Source organism: Eubalaena glacialis, chromosome 16 (genome assembly GCF_028564815.1).
Source record: "Eubalaena glacialis isolate mEubGla1 chromosome 16, mEubGla1.1.hap2.+ XY, whole genome shotgun sequence".
Taxonomy (NCBI): Eukaryota; Metazoa; Chordata; class Mammalia; order Artiodactyla; family Balaenidae; genus Eubalaena; species Eubalaena glacialis.
This window is the reverse complement of record NC_083731.1, coordinates 6,612,476-6,626,952: the sequence shown is the minus strand read 5'-3', so window position 1 is coordinate 6,626,952 and position 14,477 is coordinate 6,612,476.

Sequence of the window (14,477 nt, the reverse complement as noted above, 5' to 3'; positions counted from 1 at the left end):
AGCCTTGTTATTTTCCATTGAAAGAAATCACCTTACTGAAGATGGTTTCTTCACCTTGTTGTTTTAAATATATTTCAAGAAACTCATTTGTATTACCATTTCATAGTAGTTATCTCCTAAGATCAAGGATCCCTAAAACACAATTCCATCTTGATGGAAGTATTTGTAAACGTATGTTAATTTGAAAATATTTTTGTTTTCTCCCTTCTGCTTATTTCCCAAGTTTGTAAAAGTTGTTTATAGTGTCAGAAACAAAGGTACACCTTGGCCTATTTTCTCTCTCCGTTTAATAAAATTGTCTTCTTTGCTAAATATGAGTCAACTGAGAAAGTTTTGCTCATATACTACAAGAAGTTCCACAGAGTGAGTTTGAGATCATTTGATTTTATTTCTGCCACACTCACCGCCTCAGGGATTAATACGGCAGAAACTTATCACATTGGCTGATTTATGATTAATTTCTTTATCACGCAGAAAATCATGCATAGAAATTGATTGATTTCATTTGAATATAGAGGCCCTATTATAAGCAGAAAATCTCACCTGCATGACTTTATGTGTACTTCTCCTTCTGCCAGGAAGAAAGCATCTCATCTTTTTATCTCCTTACTTATGACTTGCTTTACTACTCTTTTCCTTCAAGAATCAGTTCACCTGTTGCCTTTTCCTACAGTACTTCTTATATATTTTTTTAATACATCTTTATTGGAGTATAATTGCTTCACAATAGTGTGTTAGTTTCTGCTGTATAACAAAGTGAATCAGCCGTATGCATACATATATCCCCATATCCCCTCCCTCTTGAGCCTCCCTCCCACCCTCCCTATCCCATAAGCACCTTTTTTTTTTTTAGCTTTGCTCCCACCTATATCAGAGTACTCAATCAAATCTATCACTTCATTATCACCTTATGTACTTAAATATCTTTCCCAATAGACTGTGAGGGGCTTAGGATGAAGAATACTTTTTTTTTTTTTTGAGCTTTTGTACCCAAACAACGAAGCTTTTATTGAACAGACATTTGAAAAAAGCATCTATAATTAATACATAATTGACTGATGAGAAATCTAATTTCATTTCCAACAGATGATCGTTATTAATAGGGCCAGGATACTTTTCATCCCATTGTAAATAGGATTTAGCTGCATGCTCTCATTCTTCGGGTTAATTACATGGAAAGAATCAACCCCTCCAGCCAATACTGGCACAAAAACTTCAGTATGCTTTCCAACTGCTGTTCCTATAGCCACTCCCCCACAAAAATATTTTGACCTTCATAAGCTATTTATAAAAGACTCCAGTTCAGATGAGGATTATTATTTATTTTTCTGTTGTAAATCTATGTTAGAAAAGTAGATGGCCAGTTGGAGTGAGAACCTCTTTAGACTGACCTAGAGAAAAGAGATTTTTGCAATGGGAACAAAATCAGGATGATTTTCCCCTCTTCCTCTTAGACTATATGATATATAAAGCCTCCAGAAACAAAGTTGATGGGTAATTAGAGTTTTATGAAACAGAAAAATAGCTTTGATTCCGGACAACGTAGAGAGTAATACAATTAACCCCCATGGTAAAGATTTTCAAAAGTAGAGTAAAGAAGCAGATTAATTTGTCAATTTTCAAACATTTCCCAAAGAAAATGACATTATGCAGATCTTATACTATTTTTTATAAATTGGCAGGCTTTTATTGCTCCAGCTTTTTTTTTTTATTATTACTCTGCTTTTCTGTACTCAACCATCAGTGCTGGTCTAACTACTCCAAGCACAATTCTGCCTGCAGCCAAGTTGAGTATGACCTCATGCACTCTTGGGTTTCTTCTTTCCATCTCTGTGAAGTAGGTGGGGTCTTCAAAATCATCTTTTACAATCAGAGCACCAACAGACTTTAGTTAATGGATCTGAGATTTAATTTTCTCAGTGTGAGAACTGTGATTTGGGTTAATCATTTATTCTCATTATACAGTTCCATTCTTATGCATGGTACTACATAAATAATAATAGTGAGAATAATAGCTACATCTCTCTAGATTAAACAAGACAGCTATTGAATGTTTAATTAAAAGCAAAGTGATAATAAGGACATATTTCCAGAGATTCAATCAAGTTGTGACACATACACAATCTACCAAATAAGCCATCATAACATAATTAAAATTTTAAATAATTAGCTATTGTAATAAGTGCATAGTTAAACTGATTTAATATTATCTGATTCCCTGAGGATATATTTCCATAAAAGATGGGCTGGAGTAATATTATGCATTAGAGATAGGACTGTGTTTTCATTTATAAATGGTGGAAGTATGAAAAAGTAGCCTACTTATCTAAAGATGTCAGATATTTGATTTTTAAAATCTTCAATAAAACACCATTGCAGAATTCAAAATGGCACTAAGTTTTGGGTTTAGGGGCAAAGAGTTTAAAAAACATCTGGAGATGCTGAAATAACCTGCATTCATTTATGTTATTTAGGTTGTAAAATCATATTCAATCTTGACCCACTCAGGAAATCTAACATAAACGTCCTGCTGATTTTGACAGTCATACAGCAAAAACACCCTCTAATGAGCATTTAATAGTCACCAAAAGTTTTGCATTAAGTACAAAGCCCTTTTGATTACTTTTTCCACTAATTTAAAGTAAATGCTTTTACAGATGGCATATGTTAGGCCGCAGAACGTGTGTCGCATTCATATGCAGTCACTGAAAATAGATTCCAGCTTTAGTAGAAAGATTGTACCAAAAAGATCAAACACGAAACACTGAGTAAACGTTTACCAGTGATGCATTTTCTTTAAACCTCTTCCTAAATACTTACCCAATAAGAGAGCCCCACGCTTGGGGTCTGAACAGTAATTGAGAAATACTTTGGCAAATTAACACCTACAACAAAATGATCTAGACAAAGAAATCGAGTTCTTCATCCTACCTCTCATCTTCCTAAGTGTAGAAGCATATAATATTTCAGTTCCCTTCAAACTGTATTGTATTACGTACATGAAAAATGCCATGAAATGCTTTCAGATGGTAGAGGTGATCAGGAAAATAACAAGGACATATTACAAAGAAAAACAAAAGAAAGCCAAAAATTGCCTTACAGGCTGATAAATGAATAATGCTCTGGTTTTAATGAATAGAGTTATTATCATTGTTATTATTATTATTAGTCCCTTCTGATGTGCAAAAACATTATAACAAAGAGCTAATATAAACAATACATTATGATGTTATGTAACTAAATTTCACCTATACATTAGAAAGATCATACAATCAGAAAACATGAAATGAACCCAATTTTATGGACGCCTAAATAACTTCTTTTTCAATACTTGGGGAAGCTCACTAGCTGGCCCATGGAGAACTATATAGTCTGTTGGAATCCCAGATGACTCCCCTGTAAACAAAAGGTGAGACCATACCCCACACTTGCCAAGACTCAAGGAGCACCTGCCTAAAAATACAGAAAACTAGCCATTCTGATATGCTAGTGACACTGATTTTTACATTTGACATCTCAAGAGTATTAATGGAACTACAGAAGTTAAGAAAGTTGCCATATGGGGTGAGTCCCAGCACTTAGTTTCACATTTAGTATTACTGTGGAAATTGAGTGGTATAATACATTGATTTGAAGAGTTTCTCTTAAATCTTTCATTTACTAAATGAAATGTACTTAAATCTGACATTTACAAAAATGGCCTGAGATATTTAGCAGCATCCCTGGCTTCTACCCACTAAATGACAGTAGCATCCTTCACCCTTGGTTGGGACAATCAAAAATTCTCCGAACCTTGCCAAATGCCCGCTGGGATGCAAAGCATCACCCAGTCGAAAACCAGTGAAATAGATGAATCTGGCTGAAATAGTAGAATAATCAATGAACTGAGGATACATTATATATGAGGATCGAAAACGTATTTGAAACCCTGATAATTTTCCACGCTACTTAATGTGACCTTAAGATTTTTCAGTCCATTCTAAAATCCCAAGTCTTGGTTATTTTAGCTAATATGCATCCTATTAGAAACAGCCTAGGAGGATTTCTAATTTTTTTTTCAGTGTCCTTCCATAGCAAGGAATCCAGTTTCTTAAAAGTCTTTGAGAGTTTGAAGATTAGAATGAAACAGGTAGGAGGAGATTGACAAAAACCTTCTCATATGACAAGTGGAAAGAACTGGGATGATTATCCTGTAAGTGGAGGTTGGATATATTAGCTGCTACAAATATTTAAAGCAATAGTATTATGAGATAGTGGACTACAGTAATCCAGATCTGTACGCAAAATATTTATTAAGTACCTATGATATGCCAAGTGATTTTGCTGTGCTCTGGAGCTAAATAAATAATGTACTCTCTATGATTTGACACCTACACAATTAAGACACACAAATATGCACAATATTCTTTTGTTTATTAAGAAATAGTGATTATATATATGTATAAATATAAAGAATGAATGAATAAATGCATGCAAAGATTTATACTTGAAAATATTTAATACCCAATGTAATAATGCTTCTTTACAAATGAACAAGCATATTTTTTCTTCTGGTATCGAACTCAATTAATTAACACAATAGGTACTCAACAATATTTTTTTAAATGTGCCTAATGTAACTTACTCTTTATGTTCAGTTGTAATTACCAAGATTTATTTCAACACACCTAACAGGTAGAATGAAGCTGGATTCAGTAGTAGCTTAGTCCATGGGGTTATTACTACGCTTACACTCTTTCTTCTCTTAGAAGTTACAAGTTTAAATACACACACACACGCACACACACACACACATTCATGTGTATTTCCCTGAATGGCTCAAGGTAGTAACAAGTTTTTCCAGTAGTTCTTTATTTTCAGTTTTTAGTAAAGAAACACAAATAATGACCAAAGCCTGAGAAGATAGCAGTTAAATAATTTCATTCACAAAGAGTATGAACTTTTTGAGGATTATTTCAGTACAAACTTTGGGTCTTTATCTATTTGTTCTTATCCATTAATATTCTCCAATGTAAAATCAAAGTTCCAGTCTGGTCCCACAGATGACCCATTTGCTTACATGGAGAAGTCACACTTCTTAATACTGTACTTATCCAAGAAAAGAATGTAATTCACACATCTACTCTTCTAGAAAGCACTTACCAAGACCCCAGGCCAACTTGACCTTTCTATTCTCTGGATTCTATTGCACTTGCTGTCCGTATGATAGCACCTTGATCAAGCACCCTCATGTGATTAAAAGGAAATATAATTCTTTGGAGCTAAATTATATGTAATGTAAAATGATATATAGCTATTATTTTAAAAATGACAGTAATTCCATGAGATTTTAAGAAAAAAATTCTAAATATTTATACATTTTGGTAACCAGTCACATACTACATGTAACATTTCTTAGATAGAAGAGATTCAGAGCAGTTGTTTATATTTACTTTCTATCAGAGTACAATTCTAATTAAACTCCAGAGGTAAAATAATAAACTGTGACTGATTAACTTAACCAACAGTTATGGTTGAACTAGTTTTATCTGACCCCTAATTTAACATAATGACCCCATCAATAAGAATAGACAAAGAATAATAGAATTAGAAAATGTTTATTACCTCATTCATTTTAAAAATTTTCTTCAATTTTTTGTTATGTCAATGTAAATATATGACCAACTCTGAATTTGTGTATTGGGCAAGACTCACATTTCTGGTTCTCGATTATGTAGAAATTGATTATTTATACCTAATCAGTTAGAATAAAGCTATATTTTATTTATTATTATTATTTTTAATTTATTCTTATCCTTTCTCTTTACAAATGTCTTCAAAGATGATATTATCAAAACTATTACTCAGAGTAAAAAATTAATCCTTAATGTAAAACTTGGGAAAAGAAAATCCATAGGAAGAAATTTACAGAATGTCATAATAGTTAACCATAAAACTTAACCCTTATTCTCCTAGATTGCAAGGAAAATAGGAGAAAACAAACATATATATATCTTATTCTTTACCAATGGAAAGCAAACTAACTCATTAAAGGAAGAAGCTTCTGCCTGATCTTGAACTTAAGGAGTAGCTTGCTTTGAATCTTTTTTTATATAAAATGTACTGAACAACATAAGTGATAATATCATTTGCACTATTTAAAATTCTGATGAATTTTACATACCCCTATGTATTTGTTTTCTATTGCTGTTGTAACAAATTGCCGCAAACGTAGTGGCTTAAAACAACAGAAATGTATTATTTCATAATTCTGGAGGTCAGATGTCTGAAATGGATTTCACTAGGATTCAATCAAGGTGTCAGCAGGACTGTAGTCCATTCTGCAGTCTGTAGGGAGGAATCCGATTGCCTTACACTTTTCCAGTTTCTAGAGCCAACCACATTCCTTGGCTATAGCCCTCTTCGTCCATCTTCACAGCTGTCAACATCACATCAAATTCTTATGTTGCATCACTCTGACCTGTCTCTCCGCCTCTTTCATTTATAAAGACCTTTGTGAATATATTGGGTCGACATTGGTAATCCCCATATCAAGGTCATCTCCTCCTCTCAAGGTCAATCTATTAGCAACCTTAATTTCCCTGTAACATCATGTATTCACGATTTCTGGGGACAAACACGGATATCTTTGAGAGGGCGTTGTTCTGCCAATCACACCCTGTATCTGATATTAGCCATCTGGGAAAACTCAAGTTTTCTAATTCTTTGTGTGTGCTGGGGAGACAGGAATGAAGTGAGGGTTTGATGTGTGACATGTATTATTTTCTTATATGCCTTAGAGTATCCTAAAGAGAGTTTGCATAACCCTAGACTAGCCGTTCTCAATCATAGAGTACTTACAATGGAGTGTCAGGAATCTGTGAATCTGAAGAAGAGAAAAGTATACAGTTATGTCTAGCTAGTACTGAATAGCTCCAAAATAAGGTGTGCATAATTTATTATTAAATTATGACCACTTATGAAAGTTAAAGGTGGGTGCTATTTACAGCAGGTATCAACCAGATTTGTTTGTCTTTAGTAAACCACAGGTTATGTTTATAAGCCTCATAAAGTCCGGGCTATCTCATCCATCAATAAGGAATAGTTATGGATGGTACGATCTGTCACATGTGAATGTTGCTATGGGGAGATACAATACAGTTGTGGGGATGAGGGACAGTTTGGAAAACAGTCTTGACTATTCCTCCCAAATACCAGAATTCCCATGTGATGTCTCAGTGACACTGAAAGGTAGACAACTCAAGACTAAGATCACTCTAGAAACCTAAAATTAAGTGTTTCATTGTATTAATTGAACAGAACACTTCTGGTATTTAATTATATAAACATAGTAAAGCTATAAGCAGGAACAAAGGAAAAGTGTATATTGAAAGGGAAAGGGTGCATTGAGACAAATTCTTGAATCCCTAGGACACATGGAGTGTTGGCTATCCTAAGCCTTCTCCTAAATCATTACTCTTCTCATCTCATCTTGTATTAGCTCTAATGTAGTACAAAGACTTGAGTCCTGCATTGGTGCCCCATTATGTGCCCTCTGCATCACCATACCACAAACACACCACACCGCTGCATCATCCACTAGTACAAGCCATCACTCCCCACTTCACCCATATGCTAACCACTCTCCTTCCAAGCTAATGCCTTCTTCCAATGCTATGGATAACCTCTTGCTCAGACACCTTCAAAGAGTTTCCATTTACTAGAAGATCAAGTCCAAAATCCTTATCTTTGACATTGAATGCCCAACACAGCTTGCCCTAACCTACCTTTAAAGTCATAGGTATAGATTTTTAAAACTCAGAGATAATCAGATATAAATCTGTCATTTTTTAGAGGAAGAAAACAAAGCTCAGACAGATTAAGTAACTTGACCAAGGTCATGCTGCTACTGACAGGTAAAGAATAGGAACAAAGATCCTCTGACTCCCAGTCTGTTTTCCCACAGATTCCTAACACTATTTTCTATTAGCCCCAGTATTGCATTAGTCTTGGTCTCAAAGTCTTTTAAATATGACATTTTCATGCTTTGCTATTTCATTATTGACAGAAGACTGGGACTTAAAACTAATTTATTAAAGATAACACATAATGATTTTTACATTTAAGTCACCAATAAAAGTGCACATTCTTTTTATCATTTTTATGATTTTTTTGCCCCTTCTAAGTGTTTTAGACTTTTTCAAGTTTTTGCCAGAATGTGCAATTTATGTTGACATCCTTTACTGAAATCAATCATTTTATTTCCCACAACATACTTATATGCTGTCTTTTTTATGCCTGCTCCTTTCTTCTTCCCTTCTTTCTTCCATTTATTATTTCTTTTTTAAAATTTGTCTTTTTTATATTTAATCCCGGTGATATTTTAGAAAAATTTTCAGATGGCTCATGAGAAATTATGTAGGATAAGAAAATAGAATGAGACAAAAATAAGGCAACCAAAGAAGTAAAAATTTAGATGGAGACAAAGTAATGCCAGGAATAATACTAGGACTACAAACAATAGTGACCTACATGGGAACAGAAGTTGGAACACAAATTTGACTATTAGCTGTGTATAAAGTAATGTGAACAGAGAAGACATGTCAGTGAATCAATTTCTTATTTATAAAAATATTTGTGTATAAATTAATGGGACATCACAGTTGTTATGGGAAATTATAAATGTTCTAGCTAATAAGATTACTGGAGCTCTTCCTAAAGAAAACATTATGTCATATAATAAATTCTATTTTTGAAAACGGACATACAAATGCCTGCTTATTAAATATGGATCATCAATTTTAACTGATCTCACAGCAAAAGGAAGAAGACATTAGGCAAGGACTTCTGGATTTAGCTCGGAAAAGGAGAGCAGAGCTCACTCTCAACCTTAAAATATGAAAAAATGTGGACAAACTACAAATTCGAGACTTCCCTAGGGAGGTCAGAGAACTGAGGTTGCAGAGTGAACATCCAATTAGGTATCTGAAGAGAGAACAGACAACGCAGGACAAAAAGAGGGCTAGAGACTTTGCTTACTGAGGGACAGACACCCTTAAGATGCCCCTTAATGTCATATAAGCTGGTAAGAGGATTCAGCTAGACATTTTTGACAAATTACCAAAGACAACTGTGGAGTAGGAGAATTAAATCACCTGGGGCCATAACATGGGAGTCTTACACCTTTCTGCAAGTTTTTCTTCCAAGAACCCCAGCAGGTATGCATAGCTGAAGACAACCCTGAGAAAGCTGCAGCTAAAGCTGAAATCCACACAAACCCATCCTTCTAGCTCCCCTATGAGAAAAATGTCTTAATCTTCAGCAGGAAGATGAAGAGGAAGAAGAAGAAGAAGAAGAAGGGGAAGAAGAAGAAGGAGAAGGAGAGAAAGGGGAAGGAGGAGAAGGAGGAGGAGGAGGAAGAAGAGGAGAAGAAGGGGAAGAAGGAGAAGAAGGGGAAGAGGAAGAAGAACGATGATGACAACAACAACAACGACAACAGATCCCTGTAGCCCGATGGTAGAAACTGATTGGGAGAAGTGAACAAATGAGCAAACAAAAACTCCAGCCCTAGGGAGGGGCAGAAGTATCTGCTAGGTTGGACATTCCATGAGGAACTTAATACATTTCTGATCTTGTTTCACATGGAAGGCTGAACCTAGAGATAGTTCGGTCACTTCCCCAAGGAAGCAGGAACACTTATTAAAAGAGGCATACCCCCATGACATAGGTTTGCAACACCTGTTTAAGACTGATACTTGATCAAAACATTAGAAAATGCATACCACATCTTGCCCTCTGTCACCACACTAGCAAGCACTGGTTAAAAGTAAATTGGAATAGATTTAAGAATGCTGCAAGAGACAAATTCTGTGGAGAGTAAAGCAAAAGGAAGATGGAAAGCTGATCAGAGAGACCAAGTAGGGACCACCCTCAAAACTGCCGCCATTATGGCTAAAGTCACACACAATGGACACTAAAGCCCTAGACAAGGAACTGTATGCTCCAATTCACTCATCAAAAAAACAAAAGCAAAAAGAAAACTTATTATCTGCAATCGTAGAAAGCATATCCAGCTTTCAACAACAATATTTGGGACATAATAAACAAGGTAAGAAAAAGCACAGTCTGAAGGTACAAAGCAATCATCCACATTATATGACACAGATAATTGAAACCATCAAGCAAATAATTAAAAAGAAATATAATAATAGGTTAAAAGCTCTAATGGGAAAGGTAGAAAATGTACAAGGTCAGACAGGTAATTTCAGTAAAGACATGGAAACTATAAGACAGAATCAAATAAAAATATCATAATAGGAAACAAATAAACAGACATGAAGAATTCTTTCAACTTGCACCTGATTAAACTTAACACAGACCAGGAAATAATCAGTGAGCTGGAAGATAGGTAAATAGGAATGACCCCAGTGGAAATTTAGAGAGAAAAACAGAAAGAAATAAAAAGTACAGAGAATTCAAGAGCTGTGAGACAACATCACAGAAAGCAATGAAAACTATGGAGAATACAAGTGCTGTGGAACAATAGCAAACAGTCTAACATATTTGTGATTGGAGTCTCAGAAGGAGAAGAAAATGTGCACAACATAAAATACACACTGGACAAAATAATAACTGGGAATTTTACAAATTATTGATACACACCATATCAGAGACCCAAGGGTCACAGAGAACACCAAACTTGATAAATACCAAACAGAACAAACCAAAACGAAAATGTTAAACCTACCTGGGTGTTCAACCAGCTGAAAACCGAAGACGAGAAAATCTTGAATGTGGCCAGGGGAAAATACCACTTTACCTACAGAGGAGTAAAGATAATAATTAGAGATTTCTTGTCAGCAACCATACAAACAAGAAGTTTAAGGAATATGTCTTTTAAAGTGCTAAAAACAAACAAACAAAAAAATAGTCAACCTAGAATTTTACATACATCTTGAAAATATACTTCAAAAGTGAAGGACAGCTTACCCTTCCCCCTGGGACAAAATGAGAGAGTGGCGTGGATTTATATATACTACCAAATGTAAAATAGATAGCTAGTGGGAAGCAGCTGCATAGCACAGGGAGATCAGCTTGGTGTTCTGTGACCACCTAGAGGGGTGGGATAGGGAGGGTGGGAGGGAGATGCAAGAGGGAGGAGATATGGGGATATATGTATATGTATAGCGGATTTACTTTGTTATAAAGCAGAAACTAACACACCATTGTAAAGTAATTATACTCCAATAAAGATGTTAAAAAAAAAAAGTGAAGGACAAATAAAGAATCTCACAGACAAACAAAACTGAGATAATTAATTGTCAGGAGATCTACTCTATAAGAAATGTTAAAGGATATTCTTCAAGCAGCAGAAATTACATCTCTGGAAAATTTGACCTATTCAAAGAAATAGAGCACCAAATGCAAATAAATAAAGGTGAAATATATTTTCTTATTTTTATTGCTCTAAAAAAAAAACTGATCTTTAAAGCAAATTTGTATCAAAGTATTTTGTTCTCATAGTATATGTAAAACTGAAATATATGACAAAAGTGGCACAGGGGGAGAGAGAGGAATTAGGAATTTACCACTATAAGACTCTTAACACTACACACTACATGTGAAGGTGTATAATATCATTTGAATTTAGAATCAGATTATTTAAAATGTATATTGTAAACTGTGGGCAACCACTAAAGTAGATTTTTAAAAAGAAGTATTAAAATTAGTCAATAGAGAAGATTAGCCTAGAATTGTTTTAAAAAAAACTCGATTCAGGCAAAGGAAGGAAAAATAAAGGAGTTAAAAAAGAAATAGAGAACAAATGAAAAAATTAGAAAAGAGCTAGCAAAGAGGCATAATTTAATCTAACCACATCAATAATCACATTAAATATTATTGGTCTAACCAGGCCAGTTAAAGTACAGAGATGGTAAGATTAGAATAGATGTAAGACAAATTAACCAAATCTGACACAATATTCACATGTAGTGAGATAAAAACTTGTCACTGTTAAATGGCTGGTTTTGATTTTTTATATATATATTATGAGATTTAACCTCTGTGCATGAATGCATTTTTAAAATATAGGTTGGTCACATCACATTGTTCATCTTGTCACTGATAAACTATAAAAATTTTTTAACTGAAATGAAAACTTCAGCCATATTTCCTCTTTTTAATTGATTATTTTCATATTTGGTACTACCAATATGATAGTTACAAAAACTTTCAAAGTTATTCAGTGTCTTCTTCAAAAAAGTCATATTATTTGTGTCTACTTTCTTGTATTCACAGAATATTAATATAATTGCAATTACCCTACTATGCTGACTAGTCAATGCTAATGATTTCTACTGACAATTGCAGCTAAAATTATTATGGCATTGTTCTGCTGAGCATAGAACCATTAAAAATTAACTAAAGTTCAAGTTACATGAGGTGGTTAAATAAAATATATAATACAAATCAAGCACATTCTCCTATGACACATTAACTACATTCTAGAAACTTTATATTCAGCTTCATAGAAAGATAAGTTTTTGGTAAGATTCTCCTTAAATTGGTTGCCCTGTCTTTCCCTTTGATATTATGAGGTAAATTTTCCTTCAACACACTCATTGTCCAAAGCACCAAGCAGGTTGGAGAAACTTTCCAAACTAAAGAAATCCTATTAACGTAAGCATAATATAATGAGAGGTTGAATTTTCAAACCTCCGTCTTTGAAGATGCAAAGGTGCAGAACTGAAGACTGAAGATGAATTTAATAATTTTGATGACTACTCTCCTATGTTTAAATCATTATTAGGTCATTAGGAATATTGTCCTTGTAAAGTTTTGCAAATCGGTTATTGTATTTTCATGGATATTATGTAATACACATGACTCGACTTATGCATTGGTTTTTTGTTATTATATTGAGCAGATTTCTTTTAGAAGCAAATACAATCTTAGGTGCAAATAATAAGTGAAAATGAACGGTAGACAGGTCTTTCTTTACACAAGGGCTGTGTAGTAGAAGAAAAATCTATGAATAAAACTAAGATATAACTACTCTACAAAGAAGCATACAATAAGTGCCAAACGTTCTTTCTTTATTGGAAAAAGGGGGGAAATATTACATTTGTCTCAGATAATTTTACTCTGGAGGATTTTTATTCATCCTGCTCCATGAAAAATGTAGATAACATCCAAAGAAACCTCAATCTTTGGGCAAGTTATTAAGTGTCATTGTCATGATATACTTTTCTGTGTCCCATATTACCTTTCTTTCTCTACCCTGGGCAATCAAATCAAGTCAGAATTGAAAGCTCCAATTCAATTCTGTCAGTTTGTTCCATTGTATGGAGCTGTTCCTATTGTGAATCAAAATTCTAAGCATCTTATAAATGACAGAAAGTTAAATTATTACAGCCCCAATTACTGAGAAAATATCCCTCAGATAAGTAGAGTGAAGCAGGATGGCTAGAAAAAAATGCAATATTCCCATCAATGATGCATAGAACTAAGTATAACGCACTGTATTGAATAAAGCAGAGTACATAAAACCTAATAGTACTTACCTTCTTACTTTTATTTATCAATTGCTTTTTCCATTATTATTTTCATTTTGAGAATGAATTATGAAATTTTTATAGTTAGCTACAGGATTTTATTTAAATCAACCAAACAAGCATTTACCAAGTACCTACTAAGTGCAGCAAGCTCTGCTGAGGATATGGGGATGAACCAAAAGATCTCCTGCTAAAAAATTCAGAAATTGAAAGAGGAAACAGATACAAAAATATATACAAAAGAGCATGAGATGTGTTCTAACAAAGACAAGACTAATGTATTAGGGAAATATGAAAGAAGACTGCTTTGGGTGGCAGCAGGATGTCAAAGAAGGCTTTGGAAATGATGATCTAACATTTGGTGAAGCAGCTGGAGTCGGTTAGGCACAATAGTTGGGGGTGGTCTTCCTAGACAGAAGAGGCAGACCTCCCAAACATCACAGAAAGGAAGGTAGGGCAAATCCAACAATCACAAGTGATCCTGTATGAATTGAGTGAAAAACAATGAAGAAAAATCAGCAAGGGAGGGAAGTAGCCAGGGGCCATATAATGAAGATGATTCTCAGTCATGAAAATAAGTCTTGTTTTAGCTTCTGAGGAATAGGGAGTTGTTGGTAAGCGTTACAACAGGAATGATGTGTCTACAGCCACTATGAGTCCTGCCCTTTGGGCACAGAGATGAGTTTGCCAGGCAATGGATAAGTGGTTGGTGAAAGCCAGTCATTCTGTTCAGCAATCTGTGTCCTCTATCTGGGGGCACTTCAGCCTGTGGGAAAGCACACCTTTTTGTAATCTCTGGGCAAAGGGGAGGCTTCTTTTGAAATGGGTTTAGAGATTAGGAGATATGATCTTTGCAACCGCCCTGTGAAGAAAGAATTTTCTCTATTTTATAATTGAAACTACTGAAGCTCAAAGGAATCAGCACAAGAATGGTTAAGAACAAGG